The 16,054-nt window shown below is 43.4% G+C and overlaps 1 protein-coding gene across 8 annotated transcripts in view; it reads right to left on the bottom strand.

The window, feature by feature from the left end:
- SEMA6D (semaphorin 6D) overlaps window positions 1-16,054 on the bottom strand; it is a 209,080-nt gene that overhangs the window by 27,862 nt on the left and 165,164 nt on the right. Inside the window, exon 1 of one of the 8 annotated variants that reach the window (XM_036389397.2) lies at window positions 3,051-3,124. The exons of the other annotated variants lie outside the window; for them this stretch is intronic. The gene's annotated coding sequence lies outside the window, so the exon portion shown is untranslated. Of the gene's footprint in view, window positions 1-3,050; window positions 3,125-16,054 lie in introns of those variants that run through there. 8 annotated transcript variants of the gene reach the window in all.

Genomic DNA, 16,054 nt, shown 5'->3' with positions numbered 1-16,054 from the left:
CCTGTCTGAATAAACTGAACCAACTTCTGATATTAGCTGTACTGTAATTACTGTCAAGCCACGACGAGGGAAAGCAGGCTATGGCACACAACACACAGAGCTCCACAAACAGCATGGAAAGGGCAGTACCACTGTTCTCACTGCACACCTCTTCCATGTGACACAGGAACAATTCAGAACCCACTTTCTTTTGAACTCAAGGCTGGCAGCTATTCACAGAACAAATAACAGCTTAATAAAATGGCTTAGATGGATTTTAACAGTAACTGCAGTAGCTTATCGGATGCATAAGAAGGGATCATCTGTTCGAGCAGCAGTTTTGACGAAAGCAACATTTGAACTGTTTTAATTGCATACAGAGTTGCTAAGACTGAAAATAACTTGTGCTACCCAATGCCAGTAATATGCCTTATTCCATCTTTTCTTAATTACTTGTGGAGCAAATTGTTACTTTATCAAGTGGAAAGGTATCTGATTTTATCAATCTGGAATTAGAGGTATGTTTAACATATGAGTATGTAATCAACCATCATCTCCTCTGTTCAGTTAGCAAACACACAGTCTAAGCCTTGAGAAATATCAGAGACTGCAACATAAGTAGGCTCCACATAAGCTTATACGAGCACAGAAGCTGTTGAAGTACCTGTTTCCTTTGTCTTACCAAAAAAGACTAGAACTGAAACAGTCTCAATCATACCACTTTTCCACACCTGATGAAAACTGACCATATTCACCCCTAACCTCCACTTGACTTCAGATTTCAAACTGCTTTTTATTTTTCAGGAGGACAAACAAGCATAGCATTTCAACATTTCCATGCAGGTTCTTTCTATCTAACTGGCTACACCTGACTTCAGGGGATACTGAGTCCTGTGTTAAGTGCACTAATGTTCTGAAAGAATTAAAAACCCATAAAAATTCAGAACTGAAATCTGAATGTTATCAACTGTAGTAAGACCAGAAGATATACTATTGCAAATGCCTAACATACACTTTGAACTGAACTTCCAACCTGGACTTTTCCTTCACACACCTCTCATGACAGGACTGACTGGATCAAAGATCAATTCTCCAGTGAATTGCATCTATAATTAAGCATTCCATCTGAATGTGCTCTTCATAAACAGACAGCAAAGTTATGGCAGCTTCAGGGGCTGAAATATCTGCTCTAACAGTCAGCTCAGCTCAGCCATTCCCAGGAACGTTCAGATGGTCCAGCTCAAAGGGCGCGGGAGGCTGGGGGGAAAACCCGCAGCCACACAGCTGGTTTGTGGAGCTCTGACAGGGCCATCACTGTATTCCTGGCACACACTCCTGCATCACACAAAGCACATTTAGAAAATGATGTTATCTCTGTTACATCTCACCATAAAGGAGAGCAGGTAGTGACAGACTGCAGGATATGGGGGAGGAAGGTTCACTGTAACTAAAGGTGCAGATGAAAGTAAGAAGCTGGTTAAATAAACCAACGTAGAGCCTCTGGGTTATACTTTTTTGGCTGCCTTTCTGAAAACAAATCTGAGCTACATAATTCAGAATCCTAATAAATTCTTACTACAAAATTTTCCTTCCCAATTTAAAAAAACCCAGAGCTTTATATTACTTAACACAAAAACTGCTGAAGTTCATAATTATATAGAGAAGAAATCAGAGCACTAAGCTGGCAATTTGTTTTTATCTAAGCCAGAGTAAATGTTTATACAATATCTGCCAACATAACAAAATATGCCCGTCACTTACAACATTAAACATGATTCTATACAGCTTAATTTACTGAAAGGAACTCAAGTAGACTTCAGAGGTGCACAGAATTTTATAGTGTGAATAAAGCAGGAAAAACGTCTATTCTCTTTTGCCACAAAAGTAATTGCAAAGCTTTACAATGAGCTTCCTGTTGGACTTGGGAAAAGGAGAGAACCTCAGAAAATTCTCTGTGAAAGTATTTGTATGTGAGAGCAACAGACCAGCAGTAAACGCCTCTAAGACAGTAGGAAGCTGTTTCTTCAAATAATATTTAGGGAACATTAGTAAGACCAACAACTTGAAGCACAAAGGTACCCCAGTAAGGATGCATGCTTTTTTTTCCCCAAAGGAAATAACCAGGGGAAAAAAAATGCCACGCATTTACAGAGCACTGAACAGTATTCTGGAGGAAGTTTGCTGTAATTCCTGCACATTATGTGTGAAGCGTGTGTGTGTGTGTACATGGATAAGCTACAATACCATCTGTACAGCAAGTGCCACATATGTGAGCATTATGAACCATCATTGCTGCTGCTATGCTCAGAAGTAAATGTATTCTAAGCCACACACAAACACAAATACAAATGACTTTACACACGGAGGGCTAAATTTTGCTCAAATTACTCACAGGCTAATACCTGTGCTACAGACATAATCTTGACCAGAAGTAAGAAACAAGCGAGAGATTGGCAGAAGCCCACTAATTTAAGACCAGCTATATTCATGCTAACAAGTGGGATTTCCACCGGAACTACAATTTTTTCAACACATCAACCTAGAGCAGTTAATCCCATTTTTCAACTCACAAGATAAAACACAACAACCATAAAAAAAAACCCTCCACAACCAGCCCACAGCCCTTTAAAATACAGGCGTAAGAGCCACCTAGATATATCTGCGTGACCTTTCATTTCCATTCATCCTTATAAATAATAAAGACGGCTTTAAACCCTTTCTAATTACTCCTTGAAAGCAGCTGTATCGGTTTCTGCAGTGATGAAACGCCCCCACCCCCCAGAAGAAAAAAAAAAAGTTTCCCCGCTCTGCACCTGAGCATTGTTTTCGACAGGAGGGCGGGCGCGGAGCTGCCCCTGCCGCGGCACGGAGATAATTCAGAACTGACTCCAGTATTTGTTTCCATCCATTATTGATGGGGAGCTGGAAACACGGCTCCCTCTGCCTCCCAGCGCCCGGCTGCTGCCGGGGAGCCGGTAAATCACGGCTCGCCAGGCTCCCCGCCCCGCCGGCAGCGCCGAGCCCCGGCCCGGCCCGGCTCAGCCCCCGACGCGGCGCCAGCCCCGACTCACCCCAAGCGCCCCGGGGCGACTTCGCCGGGGATAAACCCGACAGCTCCGCTTCGGCTGCCCCGTCTGCGGCCGGCGCCGGCTCCCGCCCGCTGCGCTCGGCAGCGCCGCCGCGCTCCCGCCGCTCTCCCCGGTACCTGCAGCCGCCGCGCCGCTGCCCGCGGCCGCCGCCCGCCGGCGGGGCCCGCTCCGCTCGCTGCCCCCCGCCGGGCGCCCCATCCCGGCCGCTGCGCTGGGAGCCGGGGCGGCTCGGGGGAGGCGCGCCCGGCAGAGCCCACCCCCGCCTCCACCTCCCGCCTATGGATTTATTCTCGCCCGTGCCGCGCCGTGGGGGCCCCCGGCCCGCGCCCCGGCAGCACCGCGCACAACTTTTCGGTCTCACCGCAGCGGGAGCGCGGCCCGCGGCCGCCGGCGGAGCTCGGCGAGTCGCGCCATGGCGGGGCGGGGGCGGACCGGCACCGCCCCGGCCGCTGCCCCCCCGCCTCCGCCTCCCCCGCCGCGGGCAGCGCCGGGCGCCGCCCCGACACCGACACCAACACCGGCCCCGCCGGCTGCGCGGGGCTCCGGCAAACTTCGGCCGTAGTTCTACCCCTCCCAGCCCACCTCGGCAAACCTGCCCCCGCCCCGAGGCCGCCGAGGTAAACAGCTGGAGCTAAGCCATCGAGAATTTGTTTTGTTCATCGTCGACGCCACCTTCGCTTCTTAAGACAGAAATTTTCATTTCTATTTAGGAAGAAAAAGTCATTGCGAGCAATGCAATTTTGCGGGCTAATGAGACTCTATTTTGCAGACGAGTACTTTGCGTGTGGTGCTGGGGGGATGTCCTTGAAATGACATCTTTTTAAATGCCTGTCCAAAATTCCCTCAGATATTCCAGAAACAAAGGGTTTAATCCCAGAAATGAAGTCCAGGAAATAGCTGTCACTAATTCATTTTTCTTCACATGAAAGATAAATTAATTAAGGCTTAAAGTACCATGGAGTATTTTGGATGCCCCTGCAAGGAAAAAAAAAAGTATTACTTGCCAAACTGTTTCATCTGTGTTTTTTTTTATGGAAAATAAGAAAAAATCCAAGTAAAAGTAATTCTGAGATTTTTGCTGGGGAATATATCCTTCATTCATGCGCAGTTCCCAGATTCCTGTCCCTTAGCTGAGCACTGTCTCCACAGCAAAGCCTTGGGCTGGTTGCTTCCCACAGCTCTCCTACCCCTCTGGAAGACAAGCACTGATACTCCCAAGCAGCATTTTGGGCTGATCTGGCAGGTTTTTACACACGCACCACTCACAGTGGGAGCGTTGCCTCTTGAGAACTGATTCATCTAAGTAAGGGCGCCAGGATTTGGCCCATAGTAAATTCTCTTTAGAGATGGTGCCAACAAAATCTCCCAGCCATGGGAATAGGACGTTTTTGGCAACTCAGTCCCCCTTGGCTGTCTCTCTCTGATGTTTCCTGGTGGTGACAGGCTAAAGGCAAGATCATTATGGGCTTCCTCACAGTGAACACAGCACAGCTATGTGGCACCCCAGGAGCTGCTGCCTGGTTAAAGGTATAAGGACATTATTTTCTCTTTCTGATGAACAGCCCTAATCTGAAAAGCATCAAAATTTGCACAGTGCATGAAAATGCCACGATAGAGACTACTCGCTTGGTTAAGAATTGAATCACAACCTCAGGAGAACAAAGCTGAAAGTGCTTCCAAAAGAAGGATTTGTTTCACAGAATAGCTCTGTGGCCTTTGCACTGCAAGTGAGACACCCAGAGCAGACCCACTGTGGTGGGGATTTGTGGTGGGTATGGATGGGTGCCTAGGTGCAGGCTACCCACACCAGGGCATTAAAAATGTGGGATTTGCTCCTTGCCTTTTGAAACTCCTGATGGTAGCGCCAGCCAGAAAAACTGCAGTACTGGAAGAGCCACTCATATTTTCATTCAATACACCCCTTTTATGACTGCCATGTAGAAATTACTCCTCTATGTTGTTCTGCTGTCCCTGCTGGGGGGGTGTTGGCTGCCCAGCCCTTGGCACTGCTGGGGCTGTGGCTGTGTGCTCGCCTCTGCTCTGAGAAGGGCAGCCTGTGGGAAGGGACCTTTCTTCCCTGCCATACCTCCGAGCCACAAGCTCACTCAAGGTTTCCATATATTAGGATGAAAGATTAATATGGTTTAAATCTCCTTCTGCTTCAATTAGGCAGGTGACACAATGTTGAGAATGAGATCCCATTCCTGTAGGGCAAAGGGTTTCAGCTAGAAGTACAGCATTTTAGAGGATTTTGGTACAGCCAAGACTAATACCTTGTGTCTACACTTAAATATGGTAGTTTATTATCATTTCAAAATTTGCTGCATGGCTAGGAACCACTTTATGTAAGGATTTAAAGTATGTGCATTTACAATATGTGTGCAGTCAGGGAATTACACAGCCACAGGTTTTTAAACACAAATATATGCAGGCTCCTATTGATATGATAAACTATCAGTAACATGTGCTGCAAAGCTTCTTAAATCCTCATTGACACAACAGACCACTATTGTGTCAATAGTGTGCAGATTAATGGGGTATTGTCAGGCTATTTTAGGCCTTAACTTTCATTTATCCTAAAACTTGTTCTTCATTGTAACTCTTAACCTTTGGATTCTGCCAACACATTTCTTGTCACAAATATACTAATGGAATTAAAAGAAACCTGGCTTTTAAATGTTAATTACCCCCAGAATGATTGATTTGCAAAAGAAACACATCAGCAGAATCTGAAAGTACAGAGGCAGAATAAAATGGACTGAGTGTCAGCCGAAGAGCCCGGGGACCAGCTTTGGCTTCAATGAGACTGTCCCTGTGTCCCAGGTGGCAACAGAGCACTTACCCACCCGGTCTCATGGGTAGGGTGTGCAGGTGATTCCTACTGTCCAAAGGACTTTTCACCCTTTAAGTGCTTTACAGACTTGAGCAACTCTTGTTCATGAATTTGAAAATATAAGCAAAGTGTTAAAAATTTACCTACTGGTAACAGAAGCACCCTCTGTTAGAACAACATACTGATTTTTTTATTCATTAAAATATGGATAATATTAAACTGGTTTTAAATCAGACATTTCATTCTGTTTGAATTCCTCCACTGGGTTTATAACCAAAGCTGAACTGATTTCAGCAAGTAGGTGTGTTGATTGACATCACCACTTCAGCCACATGGTGATTTAGTGAAGAAGTGCCGGTGCACAAAGCAGGGCAGTTTGCAAGTTTGGGAAACCACCTTCAGATCATGGTAGCTCAGGAAAAGTTAGCTCAAATGGCACATCCCTAGGAAATACCAAGTACTGAGGGAAATGGAATTGACAATTTACCCCTGGCTGAGCCAGAGCTCCATCAGTGACTCAGCATGCAAACGCACGGACACAATGGTTCTGAATGAAATATCAAACTTATATTTTGAGGACATGTTCATTTAAGCTGTGTCATTTCCAATAAAAACGGCAAATGTCATTTACAGGGGGATGGTCAAATCACAGCAGTGCCAAGAAGTGATGTTGTACCCTAAGAGTCATTTTGTTTTAGCTAAATATTTTCTTCCTCCCTTCTTTTTGCCAGTGCATACAGGCATCTGCCCACTGCAAGGCATTGCATAGAGGAACTGGTAGGTAATTTAATATGGATCGATACATAATTCCTGATGAAGTAGACATGCAGTTTTTATATTCACTATCCTTAAATCTAAATTGCAAAGTGCGATGTTATGACTTACCTCTACTGTAATTAAGTTTGATAGTAAAAGAGAATAGCATTTATTTATTATGAGTGAATAAAATTAGTTGGACAATTTAAGGTGCTATTCAATGAGTAATGCTCCCATAGAAAGGGTAAACATTTGTCTGCCTGATAATAGTTGTTCGTATTAACAGCCTAGAAAAGTTATTTTCATGCAACTCTGGTTTTATGTGTCTTCTTGTCTTCTCAATATCCTGGGAGCCATTGCACAGGGCAGGGCAGGCATGTATAATACGTGAATAAATGTAGGACAATTTCCAAGAAAAACAGGCTTTTTATCTCTATTGATTGGTGGAGAATTCTCTCCTTTGGACTTTTAAGAACATAAATGTAGAAAATAGGAAGATCAAGCTGTAATGCCTCACAGCTCATGACCAGAACAGGGTTAAAGCCACATAAGCTGAAACTGATAACTCATTATGGTGTCAGCCTGCACAATGCAGAATTCCATGTTTCCTATTGCTCACCTCTGCGAGAGGGATGCCGACCATTCCTGGCTTTAGCACCCCATCTCCCTGAGTCCTTTCTGTAGGTGTTGCCCTTGTTTAGCCACTCATTCCCCATGGCTTAGATCCTGAGAAGATGGGTCTTTAATCTGCCTCGAGTGCATTTAAATCATATCCCTGTTCAATCACCCTAAACCTTGTTGCCAGGGGGGGATATTGGTGAAAATCCCAGTGTTTGGCTGGCAAAGCAATAAAGCTGAGCCAACTATTTTCCTTCTTTGCGTCCTAGCTTGTAGCAGTATCAATGCAATTCAGAAGTGAGACATTTCAGAACATTGTTGCTCATGATTTACACCAAGTGGCTAAAAATAGCAAATTGCTAATATAACAAGCCTGTACTGTGTTGATACAGACAAATAATTGTTCATAAGTCAAGTATTATTTAAAGAGGGGTAAGTTTAAGAAAAGATGTAATAAATTTATCTGTGTAAATAGTAACCAAGGTATCACATGAGGGTAGTTCTTTATAATGCTTAAAAGAGAGAAGATAATTTTCTCATATTTTCCAAATGATGGGAGACCCCTCTTTTCACCCTTGACAGCTGTCAGAAAATTATAGGAGGTGCTTTTAAGCAATTACCATTTTGTAAAATATAGGGAGGAGAGAAAACAATTCCAGCACTTTTTTATAGCATCTTCTTGGGTGCTGTATTGAGAGTCGTGTTTAAAGCATTTCTGACTGTCAAGAATTCACTTTAGCATAGAATCATTTAGGTTAGAAAAGACCTTTAAGATCATTGAGTCCGACCATTAGCAACATCATTGTTCCCTTTTTAATATTTTTCTAATCTTCCTCCTCATTTATAGGGATGTGCAGAAATCTCAGGCTGTATGCCTGTCACTTGAAGGTGTAGTGATAATTTTTTTGCCAACACTGATGCTGGGCTGTGCACCCCAACTTGGCAACTTTGTTCTGTCTCTGGACAGGTAAAGGACCAGCATGTGCATGTGCTTTCATTCCTGTGATTTAGCTTCCTGGCTGGTGGAAGAAATGGGCTCACACTGTTATTCATGGCCACCCACCATGATCTGACATCAGTTTGCCTTAAGAAGCCCACAGAACTACCTCTATATTGAATATTTAAGTGATAAATCTAATAGCTGCTCTCAGGCAAAGGTCTGGCCAAAATTCAACGTGTAGGCTCTCCAATTCCCCATCTGTACTCTGGGGAGGCAGGGGAAATGTGCCAGTAATGAATAAAAATAATTAGAAAACAAATAATTTTTTTAAAGCTTTGTCAGTATGCTGCATGGGTCAGCCAGCAGGGATCCTGCAGGATCCTGTGCAGATGAACCTGAGACAGTGGAAAGCCAGAAATTCCTCCTCTGCTGAGGCTGTGGAGAGAACCCCATGTCAGCAAAGACAGAAGAAACACAGACTCAATGTTTGCAATGTGTTGTCCTGTGTATTTTACAGCTTGAAATGTGCCTAGAGTGAAATCTGGATGAAATGTGCTTGGAGTGAAATTTGGATGACTGTATGTCAAAACCAATAAAAGGGATTCAAGCAATAAACATAACTGGGCACAGTCCTGTAAAACTGGTCTTTCCTGCCTGTAAGCTCCCCGTCAGGCTTAACTTTGAAAAACCAACTCTTTCCAGTGGTTCTTGCAAGGATCACTGCAATAGTAAAACATGTTTAATTCCTGGTCCTTGCAAAAGAATCATTTTGTAGAATAATCCCAGTGAGGGGCAGCTGTACAGGGCAGAGAGCTGCCAACACCAAAGCCAAGCTGAAGGCATTGCCATGGTGCCCTTTGGGTCCAGGTACAGAGCTGGGGTATTGCTCACTCCCCTCAGCACTTTAAATGTCTGCAGGAATGACTGAAAGCAAACCAAACTCTGTTTTCTGTACAATTATTAGCTTTTCAGTTTGGTGTATTACAGCACCCAACTCTTGATGGGGAATTAATTCAAAACATCTAAGGTAATATCATCAAAATACTGTAATTAGATTTAATGGCACACTTCCAAGATTAATAGGTGATCTTCCTCACAGCCTACAATTTTAATTTCCAAAATTTCATTTGTCATACTGCTACTCAGTACATATTCACCATCACAGTGTTTACCTACACTGTTCCTCACTAGTAGTAAAATGTGCTGCCTTTTCCAGGCATAGACAGATGAAAAGATGTATTAGAAACAAATCTGTGTTCATGGCATATAATCACAAGATGACAAGACACTTAATGTTATCTATTTATATATTAAGTATAGCAACTTCTGTTACACAAAATCACTCTTCAGTCCCATTTTAGGGGATTACCTAATCCTGTAATTGATTCTGTGTGATGAGTCCCTGTTGTCCTGTGGAGACCCATTGACCTTCAGAACAGGAACAGGCCTGAAAACATTCCATTATTTCACTGTTTTTTTTTAATGTGTAAATTACAAGATAATATAGGCTGAAAGCAGATGATTTTATCTATTTATTTACTTCACTGGGCTCAGAATTCTAAGTGTTTTATGACTTGACCAAGAAGAAGAAGAATTACTCCCTATCAGTAAGAATGACCAAAGACATGATTGATGTTTTCTTTAAGGTGAATCAAATATTCCTATAGAAATGTAGCCAATCATACACATTCTCAAACAACTCAGAGCTACAGTAACTGTCTACTGTAACTGTCACATCTCAAAACTTGCAAAAGGATGAAGCAATTGCTCACTGGTTATAAATACCAGCAGATTAGTTTATCTATGGATCTGTATCATGTTACTCATTCCAGAGTCCATAAAATCCAACATGAATCAGCTTGACTTCGTACACAAACAATCACATCCTACACAAAGGTGAGCCCATAGGTAGCAGCTCATGACATATTATAGCCGTGGAGGTTTTAGTATTACAGAAAACAAGTAATTGTACATGTGTGCATGTGCAGACAGACACACACAGACACACATAAACTTTGCTCCTTCACTGTCCCACCAAATATAACTCCATGGATTAAGGGCTTAAATAAGTCTCTAAGAATGTAATTTAGTACAGTCTGAATCCCCCTTGGGCAAGCCTGAGGGAGCTCCTTGGGCTGTCACAGCTCAGCAGCTGTCCAGCCTAACACTGACTCAGGAGCCAAAACCCTGCCTCATTTGGGTGACAGTGAAACAGTTGTAAAGGATCAGACAGACATTATCCTTGGATGAGGTAGGGAGGGTGCTTAGAAAATAGTTAATACCAGTAATTACCAAGAATAGAAAGGTAAACAAACTGTTTGCAAATTGGTATCTGAATGAATTCTGAAATAAAGCCTTACCACATGGCATTCCTATCCAGCAAGAGGGTAGACTCTTATCCTAGGTTAGAAAAAAGATGATCAAACTCTTTACTGTTACTTCTGTGACACACAATAAAGTCCATGGCCCACACACATTCAGTAATGACAGGAGCTGCTGCCTTTGGCACATTATTCCGAGTTTCTGCTTAGTGTGTGCCCCTTGACATCTCAGTATCTGACTTCAGCCTAGGATATTTTGTTCTTGAGACATAGGTGATTACCTTTAATTAGTCTTTCGACACTTACAGCCTTGTCTAACATTACTGTTTGTTTGAAAAAAATGACTCCTAGCTTTGATGTACCTCAGTGTTCCTTCTTGTGTGCTGGCTGTGGGCTGCAAAATCCTTTCTGTTGAGTAGCTGTAACAGAGCCATCCATGAAACCTTTCCTCTCTTCTTTCTGTGCTTTGCACGTTTGTGCAGAAGAAAAATTTCCACTTACAGAAGGTGAGCACACACACTATTCTCTGTATATATTCTCATACTGTTCTCTGTATATTATATCTTCTCTCTATATGTTCTCTGTGCTGCTATTCTCTATAGTAAGAGGCAGAAGTGAGTGCAGATTGTTTGATCCTTTGGAGTTACTGTTGCTCCTTCCCCCCATCAACATTTGAAATGTGCACGGTGTCTAAAGTCACTGATCCAGGGACATATCCTACTGCTTTCCTTTGGAGAATGCAAGATGACACATTTTCACCTTTGAGGTGACAGCAGGTGACAATGAGATAGGTGGCCCATTTCAGCCCCACATTGTCTCACTGATCACCGTATGCCAGCTGCTTGTATGAGTGTGCATGTCAGCCCACTAATCTTGAGAGATGCAAAGCTCCACAGAGTCTGGGGAAATACCATTGTCTGTGACAACTCATGCAGGAAACAGTCATGCAAAGGAGCTGTCAAGGGAGGAGGCTTGCTCTAGGAGAGGGGGGTGCGTGGGGTCAAAAGTGTAGAAAGCACTTTGGATCCAAGGCAATATAAATTAGCCATGGCACCTATTCTATCCTACAAAATATCCTATTTGCATCACATGCTGGAAGAATTAACATTGCAAAAACATACAACAAAGCAACAGCCAGTAATAATCAAGTTATAACTAAATACTCTGGATGGTGCTTGACTTGGAAAAACAGGCTCAGGTAGGAATGCCAACACTATTATCTGACATAGCTGGAAAAAAGAGTAAGCTGTGACATCTCCATTCTTGGCAAATCACAGAGGCCGCTGCAGGCACTCTGTTCCCTCTGCTGCTTGGAGTGATGCAGTTGTAGCTGCTGTCGCTGTTAGCTACAGATCTCCTCTCTTCTGTGTTTTTGTGGGGAAGAGGAGGGCATGAAAAGTGGTTCACTACTGGGGAAGCAATGGACAAAACAGTATTCGTGGTTCCAGTCAAAGTTTTCCAGCTCCTTTTATAGATTTGACTTTTTTTTAAATTAGTTGCATAACAGGGTGCCAGGATTTTAGCAGCCATGTTACAGCAAATAAATAATTTTATAATAAAGTCTCTACTGTCCAACAGCCAAAGATAACTACAGGTTATTCTCGGCTTTCTTATCAAAAGCTGTTTCAGACTTGGATATTTTATCTGAGTACTTCAGATGCTGCCTGAACAGCTTCCCACGTTCAGAAGAATCTCAGTGATTGTTTATTTTGTGCATATGTACTTTGCATGCTGGCAGAGAATGCCTAGCTGGTAATTTCTCTCCCTGCCATTATTACCCATGTATGTGCACCAGGCCAAGAGCTCAGCACCACACCAGAGAGGGATGGAAAGGTCTCCCCCCGAGGTGTAGCCAGACCATGCAGAAACACTCTCCATATGTGAGACCAGCTGCATGAGGCACAGGCTTAGCAGGCTCCCTGCCACCTGGCCAGCCCCTACTCTGCTCTGCCTGGGCAGGAAGGGAGTGGAGAGTGGGGGAGACAGTAAATGGGGAGAAAGCAGGGTGTCCATGCTCAGCCAGCTGACTGGGGATTTGGAGAGCAGATCAGGGCATGGCCAGCCCTGGACTCCCATCACATCACACTGCCAGGACTCAGGCTCAGATGAGCTTTGGACATGTCAGAAGAGGCCATATGACTTCTTACTACAGACCCAAGCAAGGAGCTCTCTGCAAGGTGAATCATCTATCAGTCCTGCCCATCAGTAATGTCATGGCACTGATGTCAGGCTGACAATTTAGATTCCAAATCCTTCCTAGAAGGATCAGGATAGCACATGTGCATGTGTTCCTGGGGTTGCTGGCCATCTGGGCTGCTCTTAAGGCCATGTGGTTTTACACCCTGCCCACGTTTCAGGCGTCCTGTATCCAGAATGGCACTCGGGAGAGCTGCATGTGTTAACTTGCTCTCTGATCTACACCCCTTCATGAACTTTTGACAGTGACTAAGTCTGTGTTTTCCCTAGGATCTTCAAAAACCTTTCAAACAGACCTGATGACAGAAAGCCTCTTGATTTTTTGTTGGGACTGAGTGAAGATCCCTCTGTTCTCTCAGATGCCAAAAGAAAAAAAATATGAACTGTACTTTTCAAATGTCATCCTGGGGAGCCAACCCTCAAACTCTTCCTCACATATAAAATGTCCTGGCAGGATTACCATATCATATCCATTGCAGCAGTGGAAAATATCAAAGGATCATGGCTTAAAATTAAACAAAGCAGCACCCTTTCTTGTCTCAAAAGCGATACTATGCCTCTTCCTCTTTTTCCCTTCTCACCTGCAATTGCCATGCAGTTTGATAAAGTGGGATTAGGTATCCACAATAAACACTCCCATATGAGGCCAGCAAGAGCAAATGGAAGTAATCGCTTTATTTTTTAGCCCAAACCTTCTGTTACTGTAGCAAATGAGATTTTTCTTTTTTGCAGCTGACTAGCAGAAACTGATTTAGGCCCTTTGCACTTGCTGCCAGCAAGTGTTCCTACTCCAAAAATAGCCTGCTGAAGAAAGAAGTGTCAGTTGCTGTCTTCAACAGGCTGCTTTCTAAACCCATTGTTAGAAGACACCTACTTCAGATGAAACCTGGCATGTCACCACGCTGTGGGCAAAGTGCCATTCCAGCAGATGGGCAGGGGTAGGCAGTGCCAGCAATCCAGTCTGGATATCAACCTTGAGTAACAAGGTTGTATTCCCATCTGAGGATGTCAAAGCCTGGAGCTGTGCTCTACCTTAACCCGTGTCCTTACACACCTTGCTGCTCACACACATCTACACAGTATTTGTAAGGTTTCTGTTTGATTTGCAGCCCATCCTGCTCTGTTCCACTGGCACCAGGTTTAGGTTTGGGATGGGTGAGCCTGGCCTGCCATGCTCTGCAATGAAGGTGTGGGCAGGACCATGTGAGCAGTGCTTGGCTTTCAGTGCCTTTCTCCCCACTGTGGCATTTAGTAGCAAATATGTGGGAGAACACCTCAGGGTGCTGTAGTCAAGGCGAAAACTTCCAGAAAGACCTCAACAGCTGTGGAATTGTGAAAACTCACAATGTAGGTACCTCTGAGTGGAGCTGCAGGAGTCCAGCAGAGGTTAATCACAGTGCTCCAGTCCCCCTCCATTTAGAGTAAACAGGTGCCCACGTGCCAGGTGGAGAGAGCAGTCCTGCAGTCTCATTCTGTTCCAGCCTCAGAAATCCCCACACTCTCAAGTGCCTCACAAGAGCATCTGGCCTCGATGAACTGGGATTCATATGCCACAGCCTCGTGAGACTGATATGACAATGAAGTCTCTACGTTTCAATGTGTCTTGTACAAAAAAAAGCCTCTTCTCTCTAGTGAAATGCCAGCCTGTGTGTGGAGACTTTATCTAGGTTCTTCTGTGGTACCTGTTTGTGTTATATGTCTTACAGAGTCTCAATAAGCGTGTAAACTCTATCTGCATATTTTCAAAATCTCGTCTTATATGTCCCATGAAACTATTAGTTTAGCTATCACTAGGTATTAAAATTTAAAAGGGTCACTAAATACATACTGCTAGAAGGGAACAACATTAGTTACACATTACCAGAACAAAACTAAATTAAGAAACAGCTCATTTCCTTTGTACCATCAATATTTTACTCAGCCATAGCCTGGATGCTTGTACTCACAAAAAGGAATTAATCATTCATGTGCTAATGTACATCCATTTTTAAAAAATCATCACTTAAGTAATCATTTTTATGTGTGCTCAGATGTGTGATGCCTGCTTATGAAAGTGCAGGAAAAATCAATACAAATTAAATAAAATTTAAAAGGTGAATATCAGTGAAACAGATTCAAAAGAGTCCTCCATGCAGTAAAATTGTAATCAAATTGCTGTAAAATTCTGTTAGTGAGTCATAATTTGAAAAAGATACCAGTCTAATGCTAAACTTATTTATATGCCATGCTATCCTCTTTATTTTGGTGCAAGCACACACAGTGCAGTTCATCACAGATTTTGTCTTAAAACATGCATAAAACTGAAACAACAAAATCTTTACTGCTATCTAATTGGGTACTGCCATTTCCCAGGAGTTTATTTACCGAGAACCACAGTGATTGTATCCTAACATCATCTGTTTCTGCACATCTGGGAGGTTCCCAAAGCCCTCCCCAAAGTGAGGTGCAGGAAGTCGTGTGGAAAGGCTCCCACCTGGGGCAGCACAGGGATCCCTGCCTGGTGTCCCGGGTCACACACCAGGTGTGGGAAATGAGCACTGAATGGCTCAGAAAACCAAACTTCTCCTCTCCTGCAAAGTGTCACACAGCCTGCAACATCTACCCAGCACACATCCCAATAATCAAGGTTTCATTTTCCCAGCTCATTGGAAAGGACTAACTGTATCTCCTGGGCTGGATTTGCTGCTGCCTTGGGCTTGTCATTTACACCCATGGAAAGTGCTCCAAATCAAGTGGCCTGCTTTGCTCAGATATAAATTACAGCCACTTTACTCAGCCAGAAATGTCTGTCTAAGGTGAAAAGTAGCAAAGAACAGCAGTTAGTGCTGGCTGCACTAAAAAGAGTTAAGATGGTCCTATCAGATTGGAGCCCATGGTCCCATGGAAATTAAATCAACTTTTGCTAAAGGTGTGATTGCTTCTTTTGGACTACCTACATCAGTGAAAGAATATGGAGAAGCAGTTAGATCCCTGCAAGAACACTGAATTTCACAGAAGAGCAGCACAATACTTAAAGTAGAATTTGGGGTAGCAGTACTGTAGGTTTTTTCTCCTATTGCTTCAGTAATTTTACAGCAATGTATTTTGATGAATATACTTTAAAGAAGAATACAATTACAATTAGAATACAATTTAAAGAATCTCTGTGTTTATGAGGCAATAACACAACCTGCAAAATAAATCCAAGGCCAAGTTGTCTATTAATATATAATATGGCTTCTTGTGAACGACTAGAGATGAGCTGGAAAAATGCTCAGGAAAAAACAAGAGAATGTGCACCTTGACTCCAAGATTTGTCCTCCTTTTTCAGCGAAGATTTGAC

Source organism: Molothrus ater, chromosome 13 (assembly GCF_012460135.2).
Source record: "Molothrus ater isolate BHLD 08-10-18 breed brown headed cowbird chromosome 13, BPBGC_Mater_1.1, whole genome shotgun sequence".
Taxonomy (NCBI): domain Eukaryota; kingdom Metazoa; phylum Chordata; class Aves; order Passeriformes; family Icteridae; genus Molothrus; species Molothrus ater.
The sequence above is the reverse complement of the archived record's forward strand: the minus strand, read 5'-3'. Positions and strand labels throughout refer to the sequence as shown.